The following is a 14,585-nucleotide window of genomic DNA, read 5'->3' as shown; positions in this document are numbered from 1 at the left end:
CACCAAACTTAAAGTTGGAGAGATACTTGTTAGACATTGAGGGCCGTGTTTGTATTATGCCTTAATAAAAGGCACCTATACATATGTGTCATGCTCTTTTTCTTCCCCTACATATAGGGGTTTGATATTAGATTTTACCTAATTGTGCCACGAAGATGGATTTTTTTTTATTTTTTTTTGCATCAAACGTTATTACATCTACTTCTTTAATTTAAATTCCTTTTTGCAACTTTTTTCTTTCTCTTTGATAAAGAGAGGAAATATGTGCCATGTTCGCTTTTTTTTTTTTTTTTTTTTTTTCTTCTTCAGTATGATCTTTTCCTTATAGGTTTTCAAGTTTGTGCAACAGGTAGTCATGACTCATGAGAATAATTTTCCATTCAATAAGGCACCCATTCCAAAAGGCAACTTAAAAGTCCTAATTGGAAATGCGTGCATTAACTATTAATTGTTTGTAGTTTTTTGTGTGTATGTATAGACTGCAATCTATGTCTGTGAAAAGAAAAGTCACAGAAAGAGATTCACATGATCATAAAGAAAGGCTTGCCTATACATATTTCTAGCGTACGCACGGTTCTTTTCGATTGGTGTTTGTCGCTATCTGGATCATTTGTTCATGTTGATGACCACAAAGCCCAACATTGCTCCTGCTCGCTTACTTGCCCTTTTGCCTTTTTTTTTTTTTTGTTTTACTAGCGCCCTATAAAGGAAAGAATTTTTCCCTAAGCCAACTTCCTTTATCGAGCGGTTCTCTTTGTTGAGGTGCTTCATGAAAGCCAATCTACAACAGTGAAAGTACAATTGACTCCATTGGTCTAACCAAAACCGCTTCTTGATTTTTTTCCCCTCTCTAGCTTGACTACTCTGCTTGCTTAACGCAAGTGTTGGTGAAAATACCGTAAATTACAGTTCAAAACCAAAATGAACAAAATGAATAAAATTTGTAAATAAATGATTCTTCAGGCCGAGGCGCGGATTTCTCGCTTCCGTTTAAGGAGATTCTAGCCCTCGCGGTATAATCTTCACCGCCCAGCGCCTAACTCGACTCTGCCCCCCTCCGTGGATACAATAACCTATCAACGTCGTGTGACTCAATCAACTCGAACTAGTTGAAGAGTCCAAAGTTCACCATAAGAACACCTTCCTTCCAACATAAAAAATTACTCTCTTTTATAGGTAATGAGTTGAAGACTTAGAATATTTTTCTTTGTCTCTACTCTCACTTTCACTACACTATCCTCAAAATATAAACACAACATTATACTTCTCATCCACCTTTTTTTTAACACAAGAAAGAAATAATCCTTTATATAGGTGTAGGATTTCTTCCACAAGTAAATATCAAATAATAGTGGAAAGTAAACTGAGGTTTAGTGGGGGTAATTAGCAGGAGATAATGCTTTTGTGGTTACAAGAGTTAAAAAATAATGACACCACTATCTCCACTAACATGTCATGACATAATGCACTTTAATATTTTAATTTTGATATTAAAATGCATATATTACACCACCAACAGGTCTTATTTAACCTTTATACATCATTTGACTACATAGCAAGCTCCTGACTCAAGAGCAAGAAGCAAAAAGTCTCTGACAAGTGTGTTCTTTCTTGGTCAATTAGAAATTGTAGAACTATAGCTGCTCTCGTGATCGATCGGTGGGTCCTTCCTCTATTTCAAGAGTTCTAGTACTTGCATTGCGGTTCATGATCGTAATTGTCCACAACCCAACTGACATCCACTATAGGCTGGGCGTGCTGTCCTCCGAGAAATCCCGAAGGTAATGCCATATAAATATGAATTCCCAGCTTGGCTTATTTATTGATTTCTTCATTAAATTTGTTCGACAATTAAATGGTAGGAAAAAAAGAAGTTAAAAGAGTAAAGTGGGATATTATTTTTAAATTTGTAGACAAGAACCATGGAGGTTATTCCCTGGAAAAGAAATACTCTCTGGTCCCTTTTATATGTCACCGTAGTACAAAAAAAAGAGATGATTACATCGTGTATCAATTAGGGTAACAATGCTACCAAAATTGACTCATATTTGTAAACTTTACTAAAAATGACTTAGCCTCCTCTCTCTCTCTCTCTCTCACGCTCTCTATCTCCCGCGCTGCCGCCACCGGAGAACATCCGGTGCTGCGACGAGTTTCTCTCTCTCTCTCTCGCTCTCTCATATTTGGTGGTGGTGAGCGACCCACTTGTCTATCTCAAATCTGATGTGGCTGGTGGTTTTCGACGATTCCTCTTCCTCTCTCTCTCAGATCTGACGTGGCTGGTGCTCCGTCGTCGATCAAAAACCCTAATGTCGTCGTTATCATACTCGCCAGTTCCAGCAAGCACTTATCCTCCAGAGATTGGATCGGTCGCTGTGTTCTCGTGTATATATGAGTGTATATGGAGCTAAAGATTTGGGGTTGGTGGTGTACATGGGCGTATATGGGAGTTGGTGGTATTGAAGTTATTTTTTGTATAATAATGTATATGGGTTATAATATTGTATATGGGTGTATATGTATATAGGCGTATAAATATATATACACCTTCAAACACCTATATACATCATGTACTTGTCTTTTGTATATAAGTGTATAATACGGTATAAAGTGTTTTTGGGTTAAAGCTTTACAATATAAGTTTTGGGCTATTTTTTTGCAATGTAAGTGAGCAAATTGTATAAATTTCCCCACAAAAAAACTAGTGCAAAATATTTGTCATTTTAGAAAATCAAGAAGACATTAATTAAATTTAAAAATAAAAATAAAAATCAATAGTTACTACTCCAAGAAGGCATATATAAACACTAAGCGTAGACAAGAATTTACCACACGCTTTGCAGTCATCATATTATGAATTAAGATGAAAGGTTGAATGTACTTGTTTAGGTCAAGTTTGCTGTGCCGTTTTCTTAATAGAAACTGTAATATTGTTCAAAAAGTTAAATTAATCAGGGGTAACATTGAGCTTTTATGTTCGTTTAACTCTTTTCTACAGTATTTTTGTTTAACTCTTTTCTACAGTATTTTTGTTTAACTCTTTTCTACAGTATTTTTTTTCATCTCTCATAAACGACAGATGAAAAAGATACTGTAGAAAAGAGTTAAACGAACATAAAAGCTCAATGTTACCCCTGATTAATTTAACCTTTTGAACAATATTCTGATTTACGGTAAGAAGAACGGCAACAAGTAAGTCTGACCTAAACAAGTACATTCAACCTTAATTAATTAATTTGTTTGAACAATATTCTGGTTTACGGTAAGAAGAACGGCAACAAGTAAACCTGACCTAAACAAGTACATTCAACCTTTCATCTTAAGTCATAACATGATGACTGCAAAGCATATTCATGTGTGGTAAATTCTTATGTCTACGCTTAATGTTTATATCAAATTAAATAATGTAAACCTTAGCACTTAAAAATTAAATTGAAATTACACATTACTTAATCATGGCTAAGTGGAAGCTGGGCAGATTGACGTAGCCTGTAGCTTATGGGTTCAAAGAAGCTTCAACTCAAACTCTATATATACGTTAAAAATCCACAAAAAAGTACAAATAATAGATTTTGTACTTAATAAAGTGAATAGGTTGTGGTTTAACTCCATACGCGAAGTGTCGAACCCATAATGTTGAAATCTCGAATTCGCCTCTCGATTAACTAAGAAATAGATATATAAAACATGTGATATCATACATTTATTGATTTAACGTAATTTTACATGATGGATACAATTGGATAAAGGTGAAGGTGAGGTTGTAGCAGTTCTTAGAACAACAATAATAAATGGGTGATCTATCAATCGGGTACCTGCTTATGAATTAGCCCTTTCTTGTGTCATATACTTTTGGTAAAAACTTATCAACACTGGGTGTTTAATCAATCAATGAATGCTTGTACAATTATTATTTAACCATGATTAATTAATGTATATATTCACTTTATTAAAGCACTTAACCATGGTAATATCCATTGGTTTGGTGTTATGTGCAAGGTGTGGGTAATATAATAAGATGCCCAACAATACATCAAGGTTAATAATGTCATAATATAAGTATCTAAAAAGGCTACAATGTAATTTCAGAGAACTAGGGTTTCTAATCGTCACAAACACAGCCTCCAAACTTATTATAGTTGGGAGAATATATATCTATATAAACCTAGCAATTTTTTTTGAAGACTCACATAAACTCAATACTCATTTTGCTTCACTTGAGTTCTTTAAAAAAAAAAAAAAAAAACTCTCAGTAGCTTTTTGATTTATAGTCTTTGTATGTCAAATTATTGATACGCACTTGAATCGGCAACGTAGGAATGTTGCTCGGATTTTTTCAAAAAAGTTGTATCATCAGTGTCAGATCCTCAATAAATACATTATTGGAGGATCCTTCACATTGAACCTGTTTGGATTGGCTTATAAGTTGGTCAAACCAAATTTTTATAAGCCATTTTTAACTTATTTGAGTGTTTGGCAAAAATAGAAAACGGCTTAAATTAAATAAAAATTGCTTAAAATAAGCCAAAACCAAAAAGTTGTTCAACTCCAACTTATTTTTTATTTTGCTTAAAAGGCATTTTGGCTTGACTAACAACTTTACCCTTTTATCCCTTATATTTTCTATTAATTCCAATACTAATCTTACTTACTAACCTTACTTCTAAAAATCCTTTAATCATTTTTATCCAAACACGAATCGCTATTTATAAAATAAATTTCAACACTTAAAAGTGCTTTAAATGTCACTTTTTTCAGCTAATCCAAACGGGCTCATAGTTAACTGCGTTTTTTATTAGTTCGAGCAACATAGATCTTATATATATAGTATACATATGCTTACATATATAGTATATATATGTCGATTTATGTTCGTATTAAAACTATGACATACTTCAAACTTCAAAGGATGACATACGACATATAATTTTTTTACGCACGCAGATGATGCTATGTAGATCTTGAAGCTACCAGATCAACTTCAATTTGCAATTATTTGAGCATATTAGTAGGAATTAATTATTTTCTCTCATTATTATTTGGTAGAAACTAAATTATCGTAATGTACAGAAGGCTACAAATGTAATTGCACATAGATAGGATTTTGTAAGTTGTTTAAACACAGCCTCCAAAGATTTTACTAGCTAGGTATAAATTCGACGGCTGAGATTTTCTTTAACATTACCCAACACCTCTATATAAATGCTAGCAACTTTTTGAAGCCTGACGTCAATTCATACACAATTTTGTTCTTTTTTATTTTACCCTAGTTACTCTTTGCAGCTTTTTGATAGTTTTTATATGTCAAAGTTTGCAAACACACCTGAATCGTAGATGTTTTTTAATATATTTGTCGATTCAGGTTTGTATGCAAACTATGACATTATTTTAAAGGGCAATGTATGCGGATCTTGTTTTTAATGGTGAGATTTGAACTTTAATCTTCCGTAAATTTCACGTACTTATGTTATTAATCGTTAGGTCACACCATTCATGAGTGCATGTATGCAGATCTTGAATTCACTTTATTTCAATTTGCAATACTCTCAGTTTCTATATATACTTCCCTTTTTCTTTTCTTTTTGGATGTTTTGGTCAAGTTTTGGTGTTTGGGCTTTATTTTAAATTATGAGATATTCATTAGTGACAGCTAGATTTTGTAGCTAAGATTAGCCATGAATTATTAAAAAATTATTTTAGTTACGGACCTTACTTTTCTTTTTAAATATTTATATTTACAGTCAACTACTTCTTGGTCTCGAACCACGAAAAGGAAGAGGAAGTGGTTGGTCTTCCATTTACTACTACTTTTTTTTTTTCCTTCCCTTTTGTTTGGGAAAATCAGAATGTACGATTAGTCTCTCTTGAAAATAAGTTTGGCTCTTGCAAATCGAGCCTATCAAATCTGAAGTTTTTATTGTTAAATTAGGTCTTTTATGCTTTAGACGCAAATGTCTGAAGTTTGCTTTTGGCAGAGTTTAACTTGAGGGATGCAACTCCTCTCCAGTAACCAATCTGTCAAGTTTGTCCAGTGCCCTTCTAATATTAATACACATGTCACTTTAGAGATCTAAGGGTCTAGATTAATTTAATTAAAAGAACCCCTAAACCATGGTTAAAACAGAGCTGGCTCTTCGGATGATTATGGCTTCCGAAAATAGTGCCGTATCTTCTTCATTATGTGGAATAGTTTGTGAGCTTTATTCAATTAATGATGTGGTTGAGTCATTTTATCAAACACATTATAGATATTTGTTCATATTAGCAATTTCCACGATAAGAATCACAACTTGAAGCAATAAAAATAGTGTAAGAAGAACCTGTTTCGATCAATTTGGAGCTACCACTTATTCTCCAGAGAAAATTTTCTCATCAACTAATTTTCTTTGCCGTTGCGATCTTTTGTTGTAGTTATACCTAGTATATGATTTAATCTTCAGTTTTTGTTGATTGTGCCATTGTTTCCCTCTCAAATGAATTCTATCCATGGTAACAGAATCTTTTTTCCAATTCCGAATTGAAGATACGGCACTATTTTCGGAAGCCATAATCATCCGAAGAGCCAGCTCTGTTTTAACCATAGTTTAGGGGTTCTTTTAATTAAATTAATCTAGACCCTTAGATCTTTAAAGTGACAGGTGTATTAATATTAGAAGGGCACTGGACAAACTTGACAGGTTGGGTACTGGAGAGGAATTGCATCCTAACTTGAGACCAGATGGTATGAAGTTTTCCATGTTAAGTTCAGGAATTTAACTTATTATAAAGTGGTTAAACTTCAAATAGTTTATAAAATTTTTGACTGTGTGTAGGATACCAATCACATGTACCACCTGTTACATAGTTTTCTACCGATTTGAAATGGCAAACTTGGCCCAAATCTTTAGTAGATTTAGACTTTTGGCCCATTTCAGAAGTTTGTTTCCATGGGGCTGGCTATAGCTACTAATCGAATGTCAAAACGGTACAAGTTGATACACCAAAAGAGAAAATAAAGTACAAAAATAATAAGAATTGACTATCTCAATAGCACGAGAGTCGTGTCATGAAAAAATGTTAACTCATAAGTTTCAGAAGTCTTTTTTCTTTATTAGATTTTCTAATTACGCCAGATTAATTAAAACAAAAAAAAGTACTCCTCTCGTTCCAATTTACGATGCGACACACTTTCCTTTAACCTATCCCAAAAAGAACCTTTCTATATTTAAACAATTTAACTTTATGAGATGATTTTGCAACCACACAAATATTTAAGGGAGCTTATTTTTGACCACAAATTTCAAAAGTTTTCATCTTTTCTCAAATTCAACATTGTCGAATGATGCCACATAATTGGAATGGGAGGAAGTAGTAAATAAATTTTTTAGCAATGAAATACGTGGAACTATAGCCAAAAACTCATTATAACAGGATTTGCTTGTCTTTTTTGAAAGAAGACTTGATACGGATAAAATGTGATTACCCTACAAATACTGAAAGGATATCAATCCAAGTCTTGAAAGGTAGATTTTAAAGATCAGCACAAAATAGGAACAAAAGTGCAAATGACCAGTAGCGGATCCAGGATTTTGAGTTAGTGGGTGCTTAACTTTCTTAACATAAAGTACTACGAATCACATCATATAGGTATTTTGGACGCCGTGAAACTGTGATGAATAAGGACAACTAGCTAGGAAAAGTGGGTTTTACCGTTCTAGAGGACCAATTCGTCTTCAGGAGAGGTAGCTTTGGAGTCCATTTTTAAATAGATTTTCCTTTTCTTTTTTTGTTATAGTGAGTCAGCTAAAGTAAACAGAAGTTGGAAAAAAATGTAAAACAAAAGTCAGCGAAGAAACTGAAAAAATATGGAGTATTGGGAATATGGAGTATTGGGTCAAAATAGTGGCTAGTAGAAAGAACAAAAAAGTGACTCTTTGACCAAAATAAGCTATTATTTCAGCCAATTCATCAAAATAATACATTTTCTTGAAAATTTACAGAATTAGAATAAACGTATTTCACAGTAACGTATTAGACATTATTTTATTCAAAAACTTTAACGGGCAAAAAAGTTAAAGGTTAACGGTGTTAAAGGGTAATTCGTTACTGTGAGTAACGTTTTATGGTTAATACGTTACTGTGTTAACGACTCTAAAGAATACAAAATCTCGACATTGATTGATCTTAAAGTCGTAACTCGGTAGTTACAACTTCCATTAAAACGTAACTGACAGTAACGTTTCTACAGAATCCAGGCACGACCAGTTAAATCCTGCAAAGAATTCTTCAAATTACGAACCCTTCTGATTGATTTAATTATAAAACTTCACCGACAATATTGATTACCCTTAAAAAAAAAGTATCGATTAGCCTTACAAAAAGATACTGATTAACCTTAAAAAATTGATTAGGATTAAAAAAATATTGATTAACCTTATAAAAAAAAGTATTGATTAGCTAAATAAAGTAGCAGCTTTTCAATTTCAAAACAACACCAGTGGGAATTATACGAGAAGTTGGTTAATTCTCCCTTTCAACATTTTCTTATACATTTTAAAGTGCAAGATGGTTAAGACCCAAAAGAAATTAAAGATACAATGTCTTAAGTTTACAACAATAACTACTAGTAATTAGTGCTTATATATATTTCTTTTCATATATGAAAATTAAGAAGCAGCCATCTTTCGTATCTACTGCTTAACGAAAAATACTCCATCTTCTAGAAGCAAAACAATAGCTAAATTTGGTCTCTTAATTCACTTCGCTGGAACTAAATTTGTATAAAGTAAAATGGCAGCTAAGAATGCTTTCCATCAAGTTGTAGACTAAGAGACCTTAGTGAATCATATATATGCCATAAAATAAAGCACTCAAATCAGCTAGGATAAAATAAAGAACTCAAATCAATGGAACATTGAAACCATTAATTAATATAAACGTTACTCACGAACGCATTAATCATAAAACGTTACCTCACGGTAACGAATTACCCTTTAACACCGTTAACTTTTAACTTTTTTTGCGTTGAATTTTTTGAATAAAATAATGCATAATACGTTACTGCAGAATACGTTTATTCTACTTCTGTAAATTTTCAAAAGAATATATTATTTTGGTGAATTGGCTGAAATAATGGCTTACTTTGGTAAAAAATTCCAAAAAAGTAGATCTAACTGGGGCAAAAATAAAAGGGAAGTAGCTAGCTTGATAACATGAGGAAAATGCTTACTAAAAAGGACATGTTTAACTTAGAAGTGAGGATCGAACCCTCGCTGCCCAACTTTCATAACCTTCCAGCACCCATCAAACTTTTTACTACTTGGGTGCTTGCTAACTTTATAGTATATCCATTTTCTTAAATTTTCAATTTAATAACACACGTTCTTTGTCTAGTTCAATGGGTGCTTAAACGGTTAAACCCCCAAATTTGATAGGGAAATTCGCATGAATGCCCTTATTTTGGGGGGGCCTTAAGGCAGAGTTTCGCAGGCAAAACTCTACCTTGCGGGATCCAAGTTTTACCTGGCGAAATTTTTTAAAAATTTTTAGTGCGGGGGTTAACCCGAAGCCCAGAATTTTAGGCGAAGGGCAAAAATTAAAGACCAACAATTTGAGGGGGAAAAATTAAAGACCAGTGCATTTGAAGGGCACTCGCACAAAAAAATGAATTTGATATGTAGATACACCCTGCAAATGACCCCTAAGTTTCTAAAGAGTGAAAATAATGGAATTTGCACAAATGACTCTTCTTGAGGCTACTATTTAAATTATGTCCCTTGTTAGTTCAATGAAGCTAAATTTGATTTAAAAAAGAAATTTATACAATTATTTCTAAATAGCAGTGACATAATAAAAAAAGTGACAGCAGAAGAAGACACACAAGCACATTAGCCAAAAAATTGTTGGATTATGAATGTAACCAATAATTACTCCATATGGTGTTTACACCAAGCTAACGAATGTAAGGTAATATTGTATCTTATCTTACATGGTATAATACTATTTGGTCTCTTCAAATATCATTATATGAATTCTAGAACGTTTTTTCACATTGGATAGGAAACTTCCAGGCATAAAGTATTGCAAATTGAGGATTCTCTCTTTTCAATATCCAAAAAAAAAGAAAAAAAAAAAAACATGCACAGACAAACACAATATTTTTGTTTTTTAATCTACAAAATTGATTTTCAATGTTATGTACCAAAATGAACTAACCTAATATTACAAGTACTTTCACTGATAAGGAAAATGGTTTAGGCACTTTATCATGTTAGCCTAAGTACAAAACTTGGGCTTTGGCAAAAGTTTACGGAATTTACATTACACGTACACATTTATCATGCATCAAAAGAATGCTTTCTCTAATATTCTTACTCTTTTTTATCACCGATCCTTTCACTTTTTTTCCCTCTTCATTATTTCATTTCTAGTTTTTTTTTTTTTTGTTGTTTCTCATCCGATGTCGGGTACCTGCATAATCAGTGACGGAACCAGGATTCTCATTAAGGGGGTTCAAAATTTGTAAAAGTGAACACACAAAGAAGTCGAAGGGGGTTCAACATCTACTAAATATGCATAAAAAAATAATTTTAACGTACGTATAAACAACGGACTTTAATTTTAACTCCTCTGGCTATGCACGGCCGTTCCCGCATTGGGCCCCGATTAATCTAGAGCCCGTGCTACATAAGGCTCATCGAAGCACTTCCTAATAAGATTTTTTTTTTTTCATACTGTGCTTGGAACCCGAGAGTCCACCAATTAAAGGTGAAGGCATTTCTATTGCTAGCTAATTAGTTGGAATCACTGTAACTTGACTGAATTATTATTCATGTTCAAATGGATCACTGTAGAAAAGGTTTTAAATACATTTCTTATCAAACCACACAACAAACGATCAATAGTATTTACAATAATGTAAAAAGAATGAGATAAATCAAAATCCAGTGAGAAATGTTACAAATTGTTTATACTATATTAACCATGAGGGTCACAAAGTCATATTAGTTATCCATGTAGAATACTGTGCTTTGTGTATGTCCATCTAATTGTACTCAATGTTTTATATTAGAATCTTAGTACGAAATTTCTGCCACATGTATTCATTTATATATATAACAATTTCCTTTAGAAGATTATGATGGAGTGGTAGGTACTTCTCCATACTTAACTAAAAATTTGAATTCGAGTTCTGGAAACGAAGTCGCATATGGTAAGGAGTCTTTTATGTCCAAAGTGAGATTTTTCGGCGGGGATCCATATTAGTTAGTATCCAAAGCGGATACCGAATGAAAAATCAAAATAAAATTTATACAACAGTTAGAAAAATTCACGTATAAATTAACCCTCAATATGCCCCTCTAGAGGCGCATGGAGCTTATATGCCGACTCAATTGAATTTAATATTTTTGATAAAACATATATATATATATATATATATATATATATATATATATATATATATATATATATATATATTGCGTAAAGTGAAATTAATTCTGCAGTAAAAATATTTAAGGTTAATCCAATCAGTATAAATACTCAATCTACATCCAATGCCAACAAAAAAAAAATGAGAAGATAGAACAGCAAGTTGAGTCAGTAAATAAATTCTTGGCTGAAGTGACTAAAATACTCCTAAACTTGGCACGAATTGCAACTTTAGTCCCTGAACTATTGTCACACTTAAAAACACCCCTGATCTTGACTAAATGGATTTTAATTCACCCCCACATAGACATGCCACGACAAGTGGAAGGCACTTGCCATCGACTTGGCATTTTCGTCCTATGTGTCCTCCACATGGATAAATTATTATTATTTTAAATGTAAAACCGATTCTTTTTTATTAAAAAATGGTAAAACTGATTTTTTTTTTATAAAAAATCTGGAACAATGGAATATTCATTTAAATCTGGAAAATTTGATTAAAAAAAAACTGAAAAGCCAGATTTTTAATTAAAATATCGGTAAAAAATGGATTTTTTTTAAAAAAAAAAATGAAAACATAATATTCTTTTAAAAAGTGTCCTAAAAAATCCGGATTTTATGATTCTTTTAAGACATTTCTTTAAAAAAGAACTGAAAAACAGTGGATTAAATCTGGAGTTTTATACAATATGGAAAAACTGATTTTTTTTTATGTGGAAAACCCATTCTTTTTTTAAAAATCTAGATTATTTTTTAAATCTAGAAAAAAATTATCAGTTTTCCACTTTATTCTTAAAAAAATTAGTATTCCAGAATTTAAAAAAGTCCAGGTTTTTAATAAAAAAAAATTCAATGTTCCAGATTCTTTTTTAGAAAAATGGGTTCATTTTTCAAGATTTAAAAAAGTCCAGGTTTTTTAAGTAAAAAAATCAATTTTCCAATTTTTTTTAAAAAAATAACGGGTTTTTGGCAGTTTTCAAGATTTAAAAAATCCGCATTTATTTTTAAAAAATGGGTTTTCCACATTTAAAAAAAAAATTCTAATTTTAAAAAATATACTTTTTAATGGAGGAAGGGGATGATTTAGATGGTGGAATAGGAAAAAAAATTGATTTTTCTTTTGTTTAAAAAAAAAAAAACCTGATGTGGAGCCTCCCACGCTCCTGAAAGTGTTTGTGCACACTTGCTGTGCCATGTGGCAATGCAGGGGTGGATTAAAATCCATTTAGTCAAGATTAGGGGTGTTTTTAAGTGTGACAATAGTTCAGGGACTAAAGTTGCAATTCGTGCCAAGTTTAGAGGTGTTTTCATCACTTCAGCCTAAATTCTTTAGCTCAAATTTTAATGGTAAGCACTGAAAGGTACAACTTTTACATGATCAAGCAAAGTTGCTCTCTTTGTACGTTCTTTTGAAATATTTAATAGAAAGGTTACCAATTAAAAAGAATGGATTCGTCTGGCCCATAACTTTATGCTATTTCCAAAGACCATGACACAAAAAGAAAGAAGACAACCTTTTTCCTTAAATACTCATTGAAGCAACCATATCTCTCTCACACTCATAGCTGATAGCTCTAAAAATTGCTTAAGAAAATGGCTAAAATTCTCCATTTTCATGGACATTTTCTCTTCTTTCTTCTTTGCCTGAAGTGGTGAAAACACCCCTAAACTTGGCACGAATTATTAATTTAGTCCCCAAACTATTGCCACACTTAAAAACACCGCTAATATTGGCAAACTGAATTTAAATTCACCCCATGTTGCCACATAGCATAGCAAGAAAATGCCAAGTGGACAGCGCGTGGATTCACGTTGCTGAGGTGTCTTAACATGGTGATGAATTTAAATTGAGTTGACCAATATTAGGAGTGTTTTTAAGAGGGTCAATAGTTCAGGGACTAAATTACGAAAACGTGCCAAGTTTAGGGGGGGTTTTCACCGCTTCAGCCTTCTGCTTTTCTTTAATTTTCTCTGATTCATCTATTGATGGTTTTATTTATGGTGGTTGCTCACAGATAAAATATTCACCCGACTCGCCTTACGAGTCGAGCCTCAACTCTCTACTCACTACACTAGTCAACTCGGCAACACTACTAAAAATCCGGTTACCCACGGAATTTACAGGACGTCCATCGGTAACCGTGATTCTACCGAGGGACGCCATAGTACTAGGCTTGGGTAATTTGACCCTTGGTAAATAATACCGAGGGACACTCTCGCAAATACCGATGGAGACCTCACACATCCCTCGGTACTTCCCTTCCTCACATTCATGCAAAATTAAATATGCGAGGGACGACCCTCGGTACTTATGAAATATATATAATATTGATATATTATTTACTGAGGGACATACATCGGTATATTAATGTTAATTAAATTAAAATTTTAAATACACCGAGGGACAACCCTCGATAAATAAAATATTTAACAATTATATTTTTCATTTCTACCGAGGAATGTCCATCGGTAAGCTAAATGAAAAGTACTTTGATATTTGAAAATAATGAGGACGTCCCTCGGCAACCCGAAAATCTCGATATTTGCAATTACACTTGTTACAGGACTCTATCGGTAAGTCCCTCATTATTTCTAGTATTATTTTGGCAAGCAATGCCTATTTTTCTACAAGACTCGCTATATTCTTATTCAATAGAAACTGAAACACAACCAATAATAGCCATCAAAACAATAATAAAATACTCGAAATAATTCATACATTAAAATTAAGCCAACAAACATCGTACGAATCTAACCAACTTCGACGTTATGCAAAAATATATCACAAGCATCCCACTAAACTTCAAACAAGCCAAAGTAACATAAGTTGGAACAAAAATAATAATTTTTTTTTTGGTGAACTAAGTTGTTATATTCATATTCAAAAGCATCAAGCAGATGCAAACTTTACAAAGAAAAGGCTAAAAACTCGACACTACAAAAGAAAACTAGTAAGATTTGGGAGTTTAAAACCGTAAGCAAAAAGACTCAAGGCTACTAAGCCTTTGAAAGGGGAGCCAATGAAATCTAAAAGGGGGATAATATCATTCACGGGGGATATGATTGCTCCAACTAAAAAGGTTAACTAAACACTTTGATTTTAGAGAACAATTAGGAGTTGGGTTTTTTCACTTTATAGCTCCAATTTTGCTCCTTTTTAAACTATATGGGATTGT

Source organism: Lycium ferocissimum, chromosome 6, assembly GCF_029784015.1.
Source record: "Lycium ferocissimum isolate CSIRO_LF1 chromosome 6, AGI_CSIRO_Lferr_CH_V1, whole genome shotgun sequence".
Taxonomy (NCBI): Eukaryota; Viridiplantae; Streptophyta; class Magnoliopsida; order Solanales; family Solanaceae; genus Lycium; species Lycium ferocissimum.
The sequence above is the reverse complement of the archived record's forward strand: the minus strand, read 5'-3'. Positions refer to the sequence as shown.